The following is a 21,199-nucleotide window of genomic DNA, read 5'->3' on the forward strand; positions in this document are numbered from 1 at the left end:
GGAGAGAGAGAGGAGCAGAGCAGGGGGAAAAAAAAATCGAGGAGTGACGTCACAATGGAGAGTGAGAGCAGGGAAACAGAGAGCCGCTGGGGTGAGTTTACAGGATTTGGTTCTTTCTTCGGTGCAGTGGAAGGAGCTGTTTGGTGAGGATCTGGTAAGCTGTGACATCACAGGCAAGCAGGTAGTTGATTGGTTTGGAAGAACCGACCTGCTTGATGCGCATCTGGTAAGTGATTAAGATCCATTTTAGTCCTAACGTTTAAAATAGTAAACAAACTAGTGGTAAGTTTCATAAAATATGCAATAAAATGAATCATTGAATAAAATATTTAAGTAGTTAATTGAAACACGTTAAGGATGACAGGCCAGGTGATGTGTCACAGCTGCAGCATGTGGGAGTTCCTGGATGCCAGTGTGATCCAGGGCAAACACGTCTGCAGTAAGTGTTTGCGGCTCAAAGAGTGAGAAAAAAGGAATGTAGTGGTAGTAGGGGACAGTATAGTAAGGTGGATTGACTCTGTTCTCTGCAGCAAAAGCAAGAGTCCAGACGGCTGTGTTGCCTGCCGGTGCCAGGATTCAGGACGTCTGCTCAGGGCTGGAGCGAAACATACAATGGGAGGGGGAGGATCCAGTCGTCGTGGTCCATGTCGGTACCAAAGACATAGGCAGGACAAGGATAGAGGTTCTGCAAAGTCAGTATGAGGAACTAGGCACCAAATTAAGAAGCAGAACCTCAAAGTTAATCATCTCTGGATGATTACCTGAGCCATGTGCAAATTGGCATAGGACAAATAAGATTAGAGAAAGTAATGTGCGGCTGAAAGACTGGTGTGGTAGTAGTGGGTTCTGGTTCGTGGGGCATTGGCACCAGTACTGGGGAAAGAGGTGGCTGTACCGTTGGGACTGTCTGCACCTGAAACGTGCCGGTGCCGGTGTTCTAGCGAGCCACATAACGAGGGAAGTAGAGACGGTTTTAAACTGAATAGTGGGGGCAAGGGATCAAATTTGGGAAGATATGGTGAATCAAGGAGGAGAGACAAGGCAAGAGAGAAAGGTATAAATATGGGAAATGATAAACAGACTGTGACAGGAAGGGACAGAATGTACAAATCTGAGAGTAAATCGACAGATAAGGCTAGAGGTGACAAAAATAATAAAAGGACAAAACTAAATGCTCTGTATCTGAATGCATGGAGCATTTGAAACAAAACAGATGAACTGCGAGCACAAATAGAATAAATAAGTACGATCTGATAGTCATTACAGAGACATGGCTGCAGGGCGACATAGATTGGGATGTGAATATTGGAGGTGACATGGCATTTTGGAAGGACAGGAAGCTAGGAAAATGTGGCGGGGTAGCTCTGTTAATTAATGATGGTATTAGCGTAATAGAGAGGGATGACCTGAGTTCTGGAGATCAGGATGCAGAAGCAGTTTGAGTACAAATGAGAAATCATAAAGGCAAGAAGTCTCTTGTGGGAGTGGTGTACAGGCCACCTAACATTAACCACACTGTCGGATGGGATATAAAGGAGGAAATAATGGCAGCTTGCAGAAAGGTACTGTGATAATTATGGGGGATTTTAATCTACATATAGATTGGAAAATTCAGATGGGCAGAGGTCGCCTAGATGAGGAATACATAGAATGTTTTGGGGATAATTTCTTGGAACAATACATTCTGGAGCCAACCAGAGAGCAGGCTATACTAGACCTGGCATTGTGCAACGAGATAGGATTAATTAATGACCTCATAGTTAAGGTGCCCCTCGGTAGTAGCGATTATAATATGATTGAATTTTACATTCAGTTTGAGGGAGAGGAGAGTGGGTCCCAGACTGCTATTTTAAATTTAAATAAGGGCAATTATAAGGTCATGAAAGCAGAGCTAGCTGAAGGGAACTGGCAAATTAGGTTAAGGGATAAGTCAATAGAGATGCAGTGGCAGACATTTAAGGGGATATTTCAGAATACACAGAATAGATACATTTCAACGAGAAAGAAAAGTTCCAAAGGTGGGACTCACCATCCATGGTTCACGAAAACAGTTAAAGATACTATCAAACTTAAAGAAAAAGCCTATAATTGTGCAAAGATGGGAGGCTGGTCAGAAGATTGGACAGAATATAAAAAAAACAGCAAAGAATGACTAAAAGATTGATAAGGAAGGTAAAATTAGAGTATGAGAGAAAGTTCGCAAGAAATTTCAAGACAACTAGTAAGAGTTTCGATAGATATTTTAAAAAGAAAAGAGTTAACAAAGCGACTGTTGGTCCAATAGAAAGTGTGTCTGGGGAATTAATAATGGATAATTAAGAGATGGCAGATGAATTGAACAGATACTTTGCATCGGTCTTCACTATTGAGGATACAAATAACATCCCAGTATTAGCCGTATATCAGGAAATTGAAGGGATGGAGGAACTCAAGAAAATTACAATCACCAGGGAAGTGGTACTAAACAAATTGTTGGAGCTGCGGGTTGACAAGTCGCCAGGTCCTGAATTGGCTAGTGAGATAGTTGATGCGCTGGTTTTAATATTCCAAAATTCCCTAGATTCGAGAAGGTTCCGTTAGATTGGAAAAGAGTGAATGTAACTCATTTATTCAAAAAGGGAGGGAGACAGAAAGCAGGAAACGACAGGCCAGTTAGCTTAACATTTGTCTGAGGAAAAATGCTTGGAGCTATTACAGAGGATGTTAGAGCAGGGAATTTAGAAAAAATTAAGGTAATCAGGCAGAGTCAACATGGTTTTCTGAAAGGGAAATCATGTTTAACCAATTTATTGGAGTTCTGTGAGGGAGTTACATGTGCTGTGGATAAAGGGGAACCAGTGGATGTATTGTATTTCGATTTCCAGAAGGATAAGGTGCCATATCAAAGGTTATTGCAGAAAATAAAAGCTCATGATGTCGGCGGTAACATATTGGCATGGATAGAAGATTGGCTAGCTGACAGGAAACAGAGAGTCAGCAGAAATGGGTCACTTTATGGTTGGCAAGAAGTAACGAGTGGTGTGCCACAGGGATCTGTGCTGGGGCCTCAACTTTTTACAATTTATATAAATGACTTAGATGAAGGGACCGAAGGTATTGTTGCTAAATTTGCTGATCACAAAGATAGGTAGGAAAGTAGGTTGTGAAGAGGACATAAGGGGGCTAAAAGGGATATCGATAGGTTAAGTGATTGGGCAAAGACCTGGCAAATGGAGTATAATGTGGGAAAGTCGGAAATTGTCCACTATGGCAGGAAGAATAAAATCGCATATTATCTAAATGGTGAGAGATTGCAGAGCTCTGAGATGCAGAGGGATCTGGGTGTCCGAGGGCATGAATTGCAAAAGGTTAGTATGCAGGTCCAGCACGTAATTAGGAAAGCTATAGAATGTTATCATTTATCACCATGGGAATTGAATACAATAGTAGGGAGGTTATGCTTCAGCTATACAGGACATTGGTGAGACCTCTTCTGCAATACTGAGTACTGTACTGGTCTCCTTATTTGCGGAAGGATGCAAATGCATTGGAGGTAGTACAGAGAAAGTTTACGAGGCTAATATATGGAATGGGTGGGCTGTCATACGAGGAAAGATTGGACAAGCTGGGCTTGTCTCCGCCAGAGTTTAGAAGAGAAAGAGGCGACATGATTTGTTATTTAATTTATTAATTAACAAATTAGCTATCCTCCAGTCTTCCGGTACCTCACCCGTGGCTAACGATGATACAAAAATCTCTGCCAGCGCCCCAGCAATCTCCTCCCTTGCTTCCCAGAGCATCCTAGGATACATCTGATCAGGCCCTGGGGATTTATCCACCTTAATGCGCTTCAAAACCTCCAACACCTCCTCCTTTGTAATGTTGATATGCTGCAGGATATCGCTGTTCCCTCCCTTGAACTCACTCGCTTCCATGACCTTCTCCACGGTAAATACAGACGAGAAATATTCATTTAAGACCTCGCCCATTTCGCGTGGCTTCACACATAGATTGCCACACTGATCCTTAAGGGGACCTACTCTCTCCCTAGCTACCCTTTTACTCTTAATACACTTATAGAATCTTTTAGGATTCTCCTTTATCTTATCTGCCAGGGAAATCTCATGGCCCCTTTTCGCCCTCCTAATTTCCTTCTTAAGTATACTCCTATATCCCCTATACTTCTCGAGGGACTCGCTCGATCCCAGCTGCCTATACCTGGCGTATGCCTCCTTCTTTGTCCTGACCAGACCCTCAATATTCCTCGTCAACCAAGGTTCCCTAAACTTGCCAGCCTTGCCCTTCCATCGAACAGGAACATGCTGGCCCTGAACTCTTCCTATCTCACTTTTAAAAGCCTCCCACTTGCCAGACGTCCCTTTACCTGTAAACAGCCTCTCCCATTCAACGTTTGAGAGTTCCTGTCTGATGCCATGGAAATTAGCCTTCCCCCAATTTAGGACTTCAACCTGAGGACCAGTCCTATTCTTTTTCATAACTATCTTGAAGCTAATAGAGTTCTGGTCACTGGTCCCAAAGTGCTCCCCCACTGCCATATCAACCACCTGCCCATTCTCATTTCCTAAGAGGAGATCGAGTGTAGCCCCTTCTCTAGTCGGGCCATCCACGTACTGCTTCAGAAAACTATCCTGGACTCACTTAACAAATTCTTCCCCATCTGATCCCTTAGCACTAAGGCAGTCCCAGTCAATATTAGGGAAGTTAAAATCACCTACTATTACAACCCTATAATTCCTATACCTATCTGTGATTTCCCTACATATATGCCCCTCCACTTCCCTCTGACTATTGGGGGGCCTATAGTATAATCCCATCAAAGGGATCACCCTTTTATTATTTCTAAGTTCTACCAGTATGGCCTCACTGGACATTCACCCCGGGATATCCTCGCTAAGTACTGCCGTGATGTCCTCCCTAATCAATAGTGCAACTCCCCCTCCTCTCTTACCTCCACCTCTGTCACGCCGGAAGGATCGGTACCGCGGAACATTGAGCTGCCAGTCCTGCCCATCCCTCAACCACGTTTCCGTAATAGCTACAATACTACAATCCCATGTACCGATCCATGCTCTGAGTTCATCTGCCTTACCTGTAAGGACACTTGCATTAAAGTAAATGCAGTTTAGCCCACCAGACCTTCCACGCTCCCTGTCCTGCCCCTGCCTGGCCTGCCTACTGGACTTGCTTGTTTTAACCTCTCCATTTGCCTCAACTATCTCATCGGAGAGACTACTACTTTGGGTCCCACCCCCGCTGCAAGACTAGTTTAAACCCTCCAGTGTATTACTATAAAATCTCCCTACAAGGATATTGGTCCCCTTCCAGTTCAGATGCAACCCGTCCCTCTTGTACACCTCAACCACCTGCCCATTCTCATTTCCTAAGAGGAGATCGAGTGTAGCCCCTTCTCTAGTCGGGCCATCCACGTACTGCTTCAGAAAACTATCCTGGACTCCGGCGTGACAGAGGTGGAGGTAAGAGAGGAGGGGGAGTTGCACTATTGATTAGGGAGGACATCACGGCAGTACTTAGCGAGGATATCCCGGGGTGAATGTCCAGTGAGGCCATACTGGTAGAACTTAGAAATAATAAAAGGGTGATCCCTTTGATGGGATTATACTATAGGCCCCCCAATAGTCACCTCTACACCAGAAGAGATCCCAATGATCCAAGTACCTGAAGCCCTCCCGCCTTCGCCAGTCTTCAGCAACGCATTCATTTGCCTAATCCTCCTATTCCTACCCGCACTAGCACGTGTCACAGGGAGTAATCCTGAGATTACAACCCTAGAGGTCCTGCTCTTTAACCTTCTGCCTAACTCCCTATATTCACTTTGCAGAACCTCATCTCTCTTCCTGCCTATGTCGTTCGTACCAATATGGACCACGACCTCTGGCTGCACACCCTCCCCTTTCAGAATTTCCGGCAGCTGCCCAGAAACATCCTTGACCCTAGTATTAGGGAGGCAACATACCATCCTGGAGTCTCGTTTGCGGCCACAGAAACGCCTATCTGCACCCGTTATGATAGAATCCCCTATCACAATAGCTCTTCCACCCCTTTTCCTCCCCTGCTGTGCGGCAGAACCCTTTGTGGTGCCACGGACCGCGCTGTTGCTCTTTTCCCCTGGGAGGTCATCCCCCCAACAGTAACCAAAGCAGTATCTCTGTTTGAGAGGGGGATGGCCACAGGGGACCCCTGCACTATCTGCCTGCTCCTACTATTCCATCTGGTGGTCACCCATCCCTTTTCTGCCTGTGCATCCATTACCTGCGGTGCGACCACCTCACTAAACATGCTATCCATGACGCCCTCAGCTTCGCGGACGCTCCACAGTGAAACCACCCGCAGTTCCAGCTCCATAATGCGAGTAGCCAGTAGCTGCAGCTGGATACACTTCCTGCACACATGGCCGTCATGGAGACTGGGAGGGTTCCTGAATCCCCACATAGCGCAGGAGGAGCATATCACGGGACTGAGTTCTCCTGCCATGACTTACCCTTAGATTAATTAGTTACTCCCTTAATTAAAAAATGGTAATGACACTCGTGGCCTTGTTCGACCCACGACAATCTAAAGTCCTTCATAAGTTACACTGAATAAAAAAAAACACTTTAGTAGTACTCAACTTATCAGCAGAGGTTTTTTTTTCAACTAAAAAACGTTACCATTTTCTTTATGATATTTAAATACACTAACAGCAGTGACTCACCAACCAATCACCTTGCAGCTCTCCTCTGACATCACAGTTGGCTTCTTTTTTTTTCAAAACTCCAGCACACTGGAAGATCTCCACTCCACTCCTGGAAGGTAAGAGACTGGGCCTCGATCCTCGGATTGGATTTATCGGCTCCGCTCTCAACGTTCTCCTCATATCGGTCCATATAGGTCTGCTCCGCTCCGCTCCTCTCCGCTCCCGGAAGGTAATTCACCAGCTTTTGCAGAAAAGTAGGTCTTAAGCTGTTGCAGTACCTGTTAGAAAGATAGTCTAAGCTATTCTGAAGTCATCTTCCAATGTCATCTACATGGAAGCAGGATTTTAAAGGATAAGATGTAGTTTTTAAAAGTCACTTCAATCTTACTCGAGTCTTTACAAAGAAGCCAAGTAAATCTTGATAAAAAGTCATATATATTTAGAGATCTTTTAAAAACACTTCAATCTTGTTAATAAAAAGTCAGATGTAAATTTAAGAACTCTGATCAGGCCATGCTAAAAACTTACATACAATTAAGAAATAAAATACAACACTTAAAATGTCTGAACTCCTTTCTGAAAGTTGACCCCTGCTGCTGCTGGTGTCTTCCTGGAATAGTGGAGCTGTTGTGTCAACAGAAAAGTCCTTCCCGAGCGGCCCTGAGCCTGTTGGTACCGGCTTTAATCCAACCCAGGTAAAAATCAGGGTACATTGTGGACAATGAGCCCAAATTGCTGAACTACAGGTCCCTGTCACTTTAAAGAGTGGGCTGGTGCGATTATGATCAGAAGCTCATTCTCAGCACATTTCTCACCACCACAACTTCCAGATGCTGGTGTTAGTGTGTGCATGTACCAGCAGTTGCAGTGCTGTTCAGACCCTCAATAGCAGTGAAAGTCTCAGAGTTCACCGCTATTGGGGCTGTAAAATCCAGGCCAATATCTCACAGTCCTGTTAGATTTGCTCTCCCTCTGTACAAAATCAAACTGCACACATTGTCTTTCACTCACTCCTGTTTCCAGCCCTGATGGTGCAGAAATCCCCTCTCAAAGGTACACAATCCAGTTGATTTCTGATCAAATACCTCCTTCCTCATTCAATAGAGGAAACAGAGACATGAACAGGAGTCAGGTGCAAGAAAGTTTCACCAACAGAGCAAAGAAAGGCACCAACAAAAGTTACACCTACTTTCCAAATCATTTGACTGGAATATTCTTTCACTTGTTTTGTCGGATGACTGCAATAAATCTGAAAATGAGCACCATGTGGTTTGTGTTCACTAGTCACTTGTTCTCCTGTGTTTGTCTGTCAGGTTTGTAATTCAGTTTGTATTGGATATTGAAGAGAATCTCTTTTCAAGATGATTACACATCGCACTGTGTTTAAAGCAACCAACTTGTAAAATGGCAGAAAATGAATGTTTCAATACCTGTGTGACCAGATTCTTCCAATGCTTTTCAACAGCTAGATTGATTATGCTTGTAATCTGTATCCTGTGGAGAATGGGAGAGGAGAATAAAAACATGGTGCATGAACAGGACAGACTGTGTAAAATGGGAGCACAGAAATACTGCCACCTCATTGAAAGTTAATGAGATTTATTCGAAGTCAGACACCTGTCCACAATGAACAAGTGAATACATTAATTGTCCACTTTCAATCTAAATGGGACTGAGGTTCCAACAGAGAAGTTTTCTGGAAAATACCTGCTGCAGTTTTAACATTGATGAACTGGAACATCTTATACTAACTTTCAAATAACTGTAGTGATTGCATAGTTCTCATAGTGGAGAGAAGGAGTTGTTTATAAATATAAGCAGAAAGACACATTTGTGGATTGGTGAATGAGCTTTATCTTTCTGAAATTTATTTGTCCATTGGTTGCAGGTCACTGGAAATTCTTTTTTACATTTCAATTGTAGCAGCAGCAGTTAGCAGCAAAATGTCTGATTAATCAGAGTAGTGGGTCTGGGAAACACTTAAACAGCCGAGACCCTGTAAAACAGAACTCCAAGTAATAGTTTAAATAAGGCACTGAACTGACAGAGCGGTAAAGGCCTGCTCAGGTCAGGAAAAAAAACCCGACCCGAACCCAACAGAATCACATTGGACCCGAGCCCGACCCGGCCCGAGTATCTCCATTTATTCCCACGCCCAAACTAACCCGAACCTTACCCGACCACCGGAATGTTCACTTTATCTACCTCCCGATTCCGAATCTACAGGAAGCTGCAGCATGAGCGCAATGACATAATTGAGATGCTCACTTGCTCACTGAGCAGACTCAGAGTTTCCCTCCTTGATGTCCCGGACTCCCAGCTCAGGTTGGCTTTTCAACTTTTGACACTTACTAAACTCAACTTCCCAGCAGAGCAAAATGTAATACTTCCTGTGTGTTTCCGACCCGGACACAGCCCGACCTGGACCCAGCCCGACCCGAACCTGGCCCGACCTGACCTGAGCCCGAAAGCCAGACCCGGAAGAGCGACCCGACACGACCCGGACCCGACACAGGTCGCGGTTCTCGTCGGGTTCAGGTCGGGTAGCAGGCCTTCACAGAGTGGCGGTCAGATGAGGATTGAATTAATTTCAATCACTGAATCTAAACAAGAAGTAAATCTGTCAGGAATGAAACACTTTATTCTATTTGTGAGCTAGTGGCATAATGGTAGCGCGTCTGACTACAAATCAGAAGATTGTGTGTTCAGATCACGTCAGGCTCAGTTATGTTTTACAGCAGCTCAAGTTCCTGGATTTTATATCAGAAGAGAGTTCGATCGATTGGAATGTTTAGTGAATGGTTGAATTTCAAGATCAACTTCAATAGATTCAAGTACTGATTTCTGGTACCGTTCCATTTCCATGCTCAGTTCTTATTTCACACTGTTTTATATCAGCACAATGTTTCAGGGATGTGATGTGTCCATTGTTTGTACAATCGCTCTGTCACCCAGTGTGGGAAATAAAACACAAACCGCCCAGCGTGCGGCTCAAACCCATACCTGGCTCTGTCTATAGGCCGCTTAGTTCAGTTGGTTAGGACGCAGTGTTGATAACAACAAGGCTGTGGATTTGATCCCCATGTGCGCTGTCACATGGTCAGTCATTAATTTGACACATTTTTGTAACACTTAAAATCCAACTTTTAGATGCAAACAAGTTTACATAAAATGTCAGAGGGAATTTATTTTGAATAACATCCATTGCATCTTTGTCACTGGTCTGGAGTAACACAGAATTCTTTCCAGTTATCTTCCATTTGCTGATAAACATTGAACTCGTGGCCTGTTCTCGTTAATGGTCACGAGCAGGAAAAACAGACAGAGCAAGTCTAACCACCCAAAGATGTGGAAAAGGCTTCAGTTTGGGACAAATGCAGCAAATCAAATGTTCACCCGACCCCGAAAGATTCAAAAACTGGGGAAAAGGACACAAGGAGATAGAGAATAAGCTAAAGCTGACAATGTAAATATTTCCCATCCTTGATATCTCTCTATTCCAATCCAGCCTTCAGAGTTGGGGAAATAATTTCAGTGCAAATTGTGCAGCTCAAGAGTCAAAACCAAAGGGCGATGCAGAATAAAGGAGAACTGCCAAAACCCCAGATTGAACGAGGGATCTTCAGTCTAACACACTCCCAACTGAGCTATTTCAGTCTCACAGGCTTGGGATGATAAGTGGCAAGTAACATTCGCACCACACAAGTGCCAGGCAATGACCATCTGCAACAAGAGAGAATCTAACTATCTCCCCTTGACATTCAATAGCATTACAATCACTGAATCCCCCACTATCAACATCATGGGGGTTACCATGGGGAGCCATACAAATAACGTGACTACAAGAGCAGGTCAGAGGCTTGGAATCCTGAGGCGAGTAATTACAGTGCAGCTGTTGGCTCCACCCCAGGGGCTGAATTTGTTCTGTAAACCATGAAGCAGCTTCCTCTCAAATCCCAGATTTATCAATAAATCCTCTTACAAAAGCCCTAAAGTGTGATATATTCCTCTCACTCATCCATGACTCCTGACTCCCCAAAGCCTGTCCACCATCTGCAATTCACAAGTCAAGAGTGTGATGGAATACTCTCCACTTGCCTGGATGGGTGCAATTCCAACTCAAGAATCTCAACACCGTCCAGGACAAAGCAGCCCACTTGTTTGGCACCCCATCTACAAACATTCACTCCCTCCACCATCGGCACACAATGGCAGCAGTGTGTACCGTCTACAAGATGCACTGCAGCAATGCACCAAGACTCCTTCAACAGCACCTTCCAAACCCAGCAACCTCTACCACATTGAAGGGCAAGGGCAGCAAATGCAGGGGATACCACCACCTGCAAGTTCCCCTCCAAGCCACACACCATCCTGACTTGGAACTATATCGCCGTTCATTCACTGTCGCTGGGTCAAAATCCTGGAACTCCCTTCCTCACAGCACTGTGAGTGTACCTACCCCACACGGACCACGGTGGTTCAAGAATGCAGCCCATCCCACCACCTTCTCATGGGCAATTAGGGATGGGCAATAAATGCTGGCCTGGCCAGCGATGCCCACATCGCATGAATGAATGAATAAAAATGTGAAGTATCCCTTGTGTCATTGTTTTGGTAGAAAATATAACCCTGGTGGAATTGTCCCTCCCTCACTTCATAGAACATAGAAAATGGAGAACATTTATGGCACAGAATGAGACCATTTAGCAATCGTGTCTGTGCCAGCTGAAAAAGAGTGATCCAGCCCAATCCCACTTTCCAGGTCTTGGGAATGGGATTCGAATAGATCTCAGAGCTCACATTATGTGAATGTTCTGTTGAAGTGTTGGTCAGCTGATATACCAGGGGAGATTCACACTGTTAGACACAGTGTGAAATACATTCAAGTATTTACAAAACATTACAACATGTGATGTAATATTCCCCATTGATTTCTCAGCACTGATGGATTGTGAAGTGGGAGACAGCCAGAAGTCCCAGTGAACCACACTGACCCTGAGCTGAGAATGAAATGAGATAAAGTTCAGTCTTCAGCAGTGAGATGCTGCAGAGAGGTAAGAGTCCTGAATCAAGGAGAGACTTTCTCATACTGCTGTTGAATCTCATTTCAAACACTCCTTGAACTCCCTGCCGAGGAATTCAGAGCTGGATAACGCCTGTAAAATCAGCCTAAAAAGGAAATAAAAAACACCCACCGTGGGCTCAAACTCAAAAACTTGAGATTCAGAGTTTCATGTTTTCATTGACTGAGCTCACTCGGCCCGAGACAGTGTCCCCGGCCTGTCTGTTATTGGACGGTGCAGCTGTTGGCTCTACCCCAGGGGCTGAATTTGTTCTGTAAACCATGAACCAGCTTCCTTTCAAATCCCAGGTTTATCAGTAAATCCTCTTACAAAATCCCCAAAGTGTGATATATTCCTCTCATTCAACCAGAATAAAAGTTACATCTTTTGCTCTTTTTACCTTCCAAACATTGACTTCTATTTTACTCAGCATTTATTTCTCTCTCCTTTTTATGTTGTGCGTTCCCTCATAAACATTTCATTTCAATTATTTATGAGGGATGAAATGAACAGAAAAGATTTTCTGCAATGGTACCAGGGGTGTGGGACAGAGTGAGTGGTTCGGATCTGGAATACACTGCCTGAGAGTGTGCTGGAGGCAGATTCAATCGTGGCTTTCAAAAGGGAATTGGATAAACACCTGAATAGAGAAAATTTGCAGGGCTACAATGAAAGGGCAGAGGAGTGGAATTCGCTGATCTGCTCTTGCAAAGAGCTGTCATGGACATGATGGACTGAATGGTCTCCTTCTGTACTGTAACCATTTGATTCCTTGATTCTAACTCTGTCAAAGTTGTTCTGAACTTGCTCTGCTCCAAGGAGAACAACCCCAGCTTTTCCATTGTCTGCACATAACTGAAGTTATGTGGCACCATGGGGAACCCACTGTAAACCAGACAGAAATACAACTGTTCACCACCACACTGTGACCCAGCTGTTCACATGATTTGGATGCGGGGACCAAATGTAGTACTTCCAAGTTTGCAGATGACACAAAACTAGGTGGGAATGTGTGTTGTGAGGAAAATGCAAAGCGGCTTCAAGGGAATTTGGACAGACTTAGTGAGTGGACAAGAAAGTGGCACATGAAATATAATGTGTAAAAATGTGAGGTTATCCACTTTGGTAGGAGAAACAGATGTGCAGATTATGTGTTAAATGGTAAGAGTGTGAATGTACAAAGGGGCCTGGGTGTCCTTGTCTATAAGTGACTGAAAGCTAACATGCAGGTGCAGCAAGCAATTCAGAAGACGAATGATATGTTAGCCTCTATCACAAGAGGATTTGAGTATAGGAGTAGTGAAGTCTTGTTCAGTTGTATATAACCTTGGTTGGACTGCGCTTTGGAACACTGTGTGAAGTTTTGTTCCCCTTACCTTAGGAAGGATATCATTGCCATCGAGGGAGTGCAACGAAGGTTCACCAGACTTGTTCCCGGGATGGCGGGACTGTCAAATGAAGAGAGATTGGGGAAACTGGGCCTGTATTCTCTAGAGTTTTGAGGAACGAGAGGTGATCTCATTGAAACTTACAACATATTTAAAGGGATAGACAGGTAGATGAAGCTAAGATGTTTCCCCCGGTTGAGGCGTCTAGAACCAGGGGACACAATTTCAACGTAAGGGGAAAGCCACTTCGGACAGCGATGAGGAGAAATTTCTTTACTCAGTGGGTTGTGAATCTTTGGAATTCTCTACCTCAGAGGGCTGTGGAAGTTCAGTCATTGAGTGTGTTTAAAGCAGAGATTGACAGATTTCTAAATACAAATGACATAGGGGAGATGGAGAAAGTGTGGGAAAAAGGCATTGAAGTGGACGATCAGTCATCATCATATTGAATGGCAGGGTGGGCTCGATGGGCTAAATGGCCTACTCCTGCTCCTATGTTCCTATCAGTCTGCAAACTTCATATGCATGCTGTCATTGTCCCTTTTATTCCATGCACTTCAGTTTTACTGGCAGTCTAGTATGTGACATCATCAAGAAGGTTTTCAATAAGTTAAATAAGGAGAAATTGTTTCCAGTGGCAAAAGGGTCAGTAACCAGAGGATGTATTTATCAGGTGATTGAGAAAGGAACCAGAGGCGAAATGAGGAATGATTTTTTATACAGTGATGTGTTGTGATCTGAAATGCACTGTCTGATCAGGACTTGAAAGCAGATTCAGTAGTAACTTTGAAAAGCGATAGGGATAAATACTGGAAGGAAAAATGTACAGATTACAGGAGACAGCACTGACACAATGGACCAAATGGTCTCCTTCTTTGGGTATCATTCCATGGTTTTATGATCATAATGTTGATACAATTCACTGAGTTGGAAGGGAAGTGAACCCAGATTCCGGGTATTGTAAACACCAGACCCAAACCAAATGAACAAGCCTGTTGTTTAATCTCTGTTTTTCACACCAGCTTCTCCTCGCTCTTTCTGTGTTTCCTGCCTGGTCTGTTCCTCTGACCTTCATTCCTGACACTCTATTGAGAATGGCCAACTCACTGCGCCTCTCACTCCCACCGTCACTCCACCCCTTCACCCACTTCCAAACCTCTCTGTTCAACAGTACCTCACATCTGCTCCTCTGCTCCATTAATATAACAGGAAAACATTTTCAAACAGACATCTCCAGACAGTGAACGTTCCAGTAAGACAAGGTGAAGAGCAGATTCATTCACTTTAAACACAGAGAGAGCAGCTCTCCCTGTTCAGTCGAAGGAGCAGATCTGGTTTCACTCCCATTAGTCTTAGAGACATGCGCCAGAATTTTAAGGGCCCGTTGGAGACGGGAATGGAGGCCGGGGAGGGGGAGGGGGGGTGTATAAAATGGGGATGGAAGACGTTGGACCGGATTTTTCAGTCGGCGGCTGACATGGAGGGCAGACTTCGCACATCCACATGGCAAGAAGGCATTTAAAGTATTTATGAGTCCAATTGTCAGCAATTTTATTCACTGGATCCAATTGAACTAATAGCACACGGGAACCACGGGGCTTCAGAGCCTCGCCTGGTTAAAGGAGGTGACTGGGAGGTGGGAGCTGAGTGTTGTCTTCACTGGGAAGCTATCGGGTGAGGCAGCAAAACTTGGCAGCAAGGGTGGAGGGGGAAAGGGCATCGGGAAACACTGTCAGGAGTGGGGGCCAACGTGCCAGCTCTGCAGAGGGAACAACACCAGGGTGCCATTGGGGCAGTGCCACTTCATTGAGTGTGACAAGTAAGGTAAATGTGGCTGGGTGTTGTTTACTGTGAAGGCCTTGCACTCAGGGAGGGGCAACCTGTCATGGGCCTCATTCGAGGCTCTCATTGGATTCGAGGCTCCCATTGAGGAGGACGAGGAGGAGCAGAGAGGAAGGGAGGGAGTCGCAGGCACCAGCAGGGGCACCACAGCAGCTTGGGGGCCCACAGGAAGGCCAGCCTCGAACAGGAGGCTGGAGAAGGAGGCACAGGAACACGTCAGCCGAGGTTCAACTACCTGCAGATGTCCGAGTGACAGTGTCTCCGCAGACTGCACCTCTCCACGGAGGTCGTCACTGATCTCTCTGCCATGATGCAGCTGTGCCCCCTGCGACTTGGTGGGCACCTGATGCCAGTGTCACTGAAGGTCACCGTGCCACTGAACTTCTTCACCACCAGATCATTGCGGGGATCCACTGGAGATATATGTGGAATCTCACAGTCTGTAGTGAATCAGTGCATCAAGGAGGTCACCAATGTCCTGTTCAGGAGGGCCGGTGACTATGTGCACATTGATCCAAACAGTCAAGCTGAGAGAGCTATAGGATTCGGGGCCATCGCTGAATTCCACCAGGTGTAGGGTGTCATTGACTGCACCCATGTGACCATCAAAGCTCCTGCAGACCAGCCAGCAGCCTTCAACAGGAAGGGCTTCCACTTGCTCAGTGTGCAATTGGTCTGCGACCACTGCAAATGGATCTCATAGGTGTGTGCACAAATCCCGGGAAGCAGCCACAGCGCCTGCATACCAAGGCACTCCCAGGTGCCAGAACCTTTCCGTGGCCCCATCCGCTTTCAGAGATGGATCCTTGGAGACAAGGGCTACCCACTGAGGACATGACTGCTGACGTCTGTGAGGAACCCACGCACGGATGCAGAGGAGAGGTACAACACCTGCTGCGGGTCAACCCGAGCGACCATCAAGGAGGCCATTGGTCTCCTGAAGATGAGATTCAGGTGCCTAGATCGATCCAGTGGAGCCCTTCAGTATGTCCCGGCGAGGGTCTCGCATATCGTGGTGGTTTGCTGTGCACAGCACAATCTGGCATTACAGAGGGGTGAGGTGTTGACTAGTGAGGATATCGTGGAGTGTGGTGTCTTCACTGATGATGAGGACGTGGAGGAGGATGCTGCCCAAGCAGTGCCAGATGAAGAACCTCAGGCACAGCAGGAAAGGGGCCATGAGATACACACAACGAGACATGAGACACCCTTATACATTCAAGTTTCCTTTGAGCTTTACCACCTTCTGGAACCACAGCAAAAAAGTCTTAGCTTTAAGCAGCCCTGTTGTCACCTCCTTCCTTCTGTTCTGCAGCGTCCAGGTACACATCGCACAGTGACAAGGCCGAAGCTTTGTAAACTCAGGGCTTGGTCCCTCACTTCCAGCCCCTTGGGAGGAAGGGTTTAAATGAAGTCCCAAAGGGTATCAATAATAAGAAGGAGACATAGTGAGAGAACATCATTTCTTTCTTCCGTGTGACACCAAACACAACCCTATCCATCTGGACTGTACATTCACCCGTGAACCCCTCAGTGAATCTAGGTGCTCTTCTTAAATCTTTTCCGGGTGCTCCTACGTGGTGCTCCCCCTGCTCTGTCAGCTGAGATGGAGACAGGCTGCTGACCTTGCTGCCCCATGGCTTGGGATGACATTGGTGGCCGTCCTCTTGCTGCCATAGGCCTGGAGGTCCCCGGCACACTGAGGGCCTCCTGCACAGGTACAGGGACCCCCCTCTGTCATCGAGGGTGATGGAGGCAGGCACTGGCATCACTTGTGTCACTGGCAGAGGGGCTTTGGAGCTACTGTCCACACCAGGAGCACCCTGAGAGGAGACCCCAGATGTAGCAGCCAGCTGCTCCTCCCCCTTATCAGACACACTTGTGTCTGCTGACCTGAGAGGGATGTGGACCTGGTGAAGAGTTCAGGTGCCTCGTCCCCCCTCTCACCTTGTCACCGCTGGATGGATCTCATGGACAAAGCGATGGAGTGCAAGTCTGCGTGCATCTCCGGCAGCCACTGATTGGTCGGCTGGATCTGGCTCTCCATCAGAGTCACCAATCTCTCAAGGAAGGAAGCCAGATACACCCCCATCAGAGACAGTGCAGCATGCAAGGCCTGGATGGACTCCTCCATCATCCGAACTTGGGTACACATAATCTCCGGCAACTCTGCCAGATGTTGCCTGACCTCTAGCTGCAGCTGCAGTATTTCCCGTCTTGCTGGTGACACCAGAGGCACATCATCAGCCTGGGACTCAGCATGGGCCTGTCCTCCCACAGACTTCCAACTGCCAGTGGCCTCGGCTGTCACAGCCTCCGTCAGCTGCCCGGGCCTGTCTGTGACGTGCTCACCAGCTTGTGTGCCCAAATCTATCATCCAGTGGATACCCACCGAGTGAGGGTTTCTGTGCTGGTGGAGGGTGCAGGGGAATGAGGTGAAGGTGCACCATCTGAGGCTCCCTCCTCCTCCTCAGAGGTGTCTGACTGTCCCACAGTCTCTCCAGCTCTTCGCTCTTGTCGTTCATCCTAGCCTGCATGTGAAAACAGGGACATTGAAGGGTTAGGGCCTGCCCATCGTGACATTCCAACCACCCCTACTGTGCAGCTCCATTGATGCAGTGGTGAACAGATGAGCAGTATGGCTCCTTTGCAGCGGATGCTCCCTTGTGCCCCAGGAGATGTTCACTCACTCTCTTAGGTAGGTGTCCCTGTCTCTCCATCAGCTATGGAGCAGCTGCTTTGCTGCCCTGCTTGTTCCATGGCCTCCTCCTCCATCGGGATGAGGACATGGAGATAAGGCATCCACTGCCAGTCTTGACATGCTCTTTCCGATTGTGGGCTGTCTTCTCCTGCAGCCACTATGATCAACAAAGTTAGTCTCCCAGCGGGGACAAGCCCAATATCTCTGATGGTGATAGTCCAGCAGTCCATGATGTGGACACACATATTCCTCCTGCATGTGGCCCCTCTCGAGGGACTGTGTGAGTTTATACAATGACTGATGTGCACCTCCCACCGAGATGCAGCCAAGCCTCAGGCAGCATGTCCTGCTGCCCTTCCCCAATACACATGACTGGGTGGTCACTCCCTTTCCACCAAACACTCCCTCTCACTCTGCCATGCGCAATGTCCAAAGGGTCCAAAGTGTTTTGAGTTTGCGCCTGAGCAGCCCGGATCCGGTCATTGACCACTTCGTGCACTGGATCCATTTCTTGGGTGTGACCCCACGGCTGCTGACTTCACCTACTATCTCAAAGCAGCTTTGCTTGGTCAGGTGGACAGGTCTCCACCTCCCATCCCTGGGGAAGAGGATCTTCCACCTATCTGTTGTCACCTGGAGGCGAACCTGCAGGAAGGCATCGCCAAACCATTGGACCATGGTCACTGCAGGCTCGCATTCAGCTCCTTACCTATCAGGCAGCAGAGACAGCAGAACGGGTCCTGGGGCATCAGTGACAGCAGAACGGGTCCTGGGCAGCAGAGGCAGCAGAACAGGTCCTGGGGCAGCAGATGCAGCAGAACAGGTCCTGGGGCAGCAGATGCAGCAGAACAGGTCCTGGGGCAGCGGAGGCAGCAGAACTGGTCCTGGGGCAGCAGATGCAGCAGAACTGGTCCTGGGGCAGCAGATGCAGCAGAACAGGTCCTGGGGCAGCAGATGCAGCAGAACTGGTCCTGGGGCAGCAGAGGCAGCAGAACAGGTCCTGGGGCAGCAGAGGCAGCAGAACAGGTCCTGGGGCAGCAGATGCAGCAGAACAGGTCCTGGGGCAGCGGAGGCAGCAGAACAGGTCCTGGGGCAGCAGATGCAGCAGAACGGGTCCTGGAGCAGCAGAGGCAGCAGAACGGGTCCTGGGGCAGCAGAGGCAGCAGAACGGGTCCTGGGACAGCAGAACGGGTCCTGGAGCAGCAGAGGCAACAGAACGGGTCCTGGGGCAGCAGAACGGGTCCTGGGGAATCAGAGGCAGCAGAACGGGTCCTGGGGCAGCAGAGGCAGCAGAACGGGTCCTGGTGCAGCAGAACGGGTCCTGGAGCAGCAGAGGCAGCAGAACGGGTCCTGGGGCAGCAGAACGGGTCCTGGGGCATCAGAGGCAGCAGAACGGGTCCTGGGTCAGCAGAACGGGTCCTGGAGCAGCAGAGGCAGCAGAACATGTCCTGGGGCAGCAGAACGGGTCCTGGGGCATCAGTGGCAGCAGAACGGGTCCTGGAGCAGCAGCGGCAGCAGAACGGGTCCTGGGGCATCAGAGGCAGCAGAACGGGTCTTGGGGCAGCAGAACGGGTCCTGGGACAGCAGAACGGGACCTGTGGCAGCAGAGGCAGCAGAACGGGTTCTGGGACAGCAGAGGCAGCAGAACGGGACCTGGGGCAGCAGAGGGCTCTCAGGAAGACACTCCTTTAAACCAGGCAGCAGTGAATGCAGGTCTGGCAGCCCTTTCAATATGGTGCCAGCACCTGCCGTTGTGTCAGATGTCGGTGCCATCGGCGCCTCGTTCCCGACCTCTGGTCCTTGTTTACATAGGCCCCACGCCTCCCCTTCATTAATTGGTCGGCTGCTCCGTGATCGGGGTCGGTCGGCCACATTTCACTCGTGTGGTGACGACACCCACTTCCGGTGCCTCTGCCGAGAGCCGCACCGTTAGTTTAAAATTCAGCCCATGGGGTCAAGAGTGGAAAATCTCCCCTCTGATTCTCTGTACTTAAAATGAAGGAGACACCAAATTAAAACTGATGAAACCAGGGATTGTATCCCGGTTCTTCAATCTAGTGTTTTCCCAACTGAGCTGTTCCAGCCTCACTGTGAACTCATCTTCATTGGAGACAAATATAACTCCAGGTGGAATTTCCCCACCCGTTCATTCCTCACTTCAGGGGAATGGGACCCGACCAGATCGCGGAACTCAGATTATGTTAATGTTCTGCTCTTGATATCTTAATATTATCTTGCGTTTGAGCCACTTTTAATCAGGTTCACGGACAAATTCTTCCATCATCCCTTCTCCCACATTCTCTCTCTCTCATTCATTCTTTATTCCTCACAATCCAGAAAGGGTTAGGAATCAGAGCTCACCCCCAAACCCTCTGCACACAGACCTCTGTCTGTTACCCTGTTTGATCCAAGAGACCAGTCAATAAATTACACTCTTTATAAACACAGAAAGCTGCCTCAGAGTGTTGGACAGAGATAAATACACTGAAGTCTTTTGAAAAGAGTTCATCTTACGGGTTGTTACTGAGCCCACAGAGCAGGGCGGGCCCAGGCTCCAGCTCCAGCCCCAGCCCCAGCCTGTGCTGTGTTAGCTGATGCCACCAGGTGTGATACTGAGCCACACGGAGCAGGAAAGGGCCTGGTTGTATTCATGGCCTGTGTTGTGTTAACTGATCCCACTCAGTGTGGTAGGAGCCACACAGAACAGAATGGGCCCAGGCTCCTTCCTCAGCCTGAGGGATGATAGTTCTTCTCACACGTTGTTGTGCAGAGCCCCACACAGAACAGGGAAATCTCAGGCTCCATCCCCGGCCTGTGGTATTTTACTTCATCGCACCTGGTATGGCACGGAGTCCCCAGAGCAGGAAAGATCCAGCTTCCATCTCCGGCCTGTGCTGAATTAGCTGATCTGACCTGGTTGGCACTGAACCGCAATCAGGGAAGGATGGGCCGAGGCTCCATGGCCTGTGGTGTGTTAGTTATTCTCATTTGGTGAGGTACTGAGCACTAGAGAGCAGGATGGGCCTGTGCTCAGTGAGCTGATCTCACCTTGTGTGGTCCTGAGACCCACACACAAAGCAGGACAGGCCTAGGCCTCATCCCCGGCCTGTGTTCAATTAGCAGGTCTCAGCCAAAAGATTTTTATAAGGTTCCACACAAGAGGCTTCTCTATAAGATTAAAGTCCCTGGTATCAGTGGTAATATATTAATCTGGATTGGGAACTGACTGGCAGACGTAGGCAGAAAGTAGTTATAGATGGATCTGGATCTGTTTGGAGACCAGTTACCAGTGGTGTCCCACAGGGATCGGTGTTGGGACTGTTGCTCTTTACTATTTTTATTAATGATCTGGATGTAGGTGTAGGGGGCACCATCTGTAAATTTACAGATGATTTGAAGATCTGTGCGAGTGTTTAGACTGTAGACGATACTCGACTGTTTCAGGCTGATCTTCATGTGTTGGGAGATTGGGTTCATGACTGGTAAATGATGTTTAATTTGGGTAAGTGCA

The 21,199-nt window shown here is 47.6% G+C and overlaps 1 protein-coding gene across 1 annotated transcript in view; it reads right to left on the minus strand.

Moving 5' to 3' along the window:
* Positions 1 to 21,199, minus strand: part of LOC137365671 (histone H2A-like) — a 65,363-nt gene that overhangs the window by 38,083 nt on the left and 6,081 nt on the right. The window lies entirely within an intron of this gene.

The sequence above is a fragment of the Heterodontus francisci genome, unplaced genomic scaffold (genome assembly GCF_036365525.1).
Source record: "Heterodontus francisci isolate sHetFra1 unplaced genomic scaffold, sHetFra1.hap1 HAP1_SCAFFOLD_51_1, whole genome shotgun sequence".
NCBI lineage: Eukaryota > Metazoa > Chordata > Chondrichthyes > Heterodontiformes > Heterodontidae > Heterodontus > Heterodontus francisci.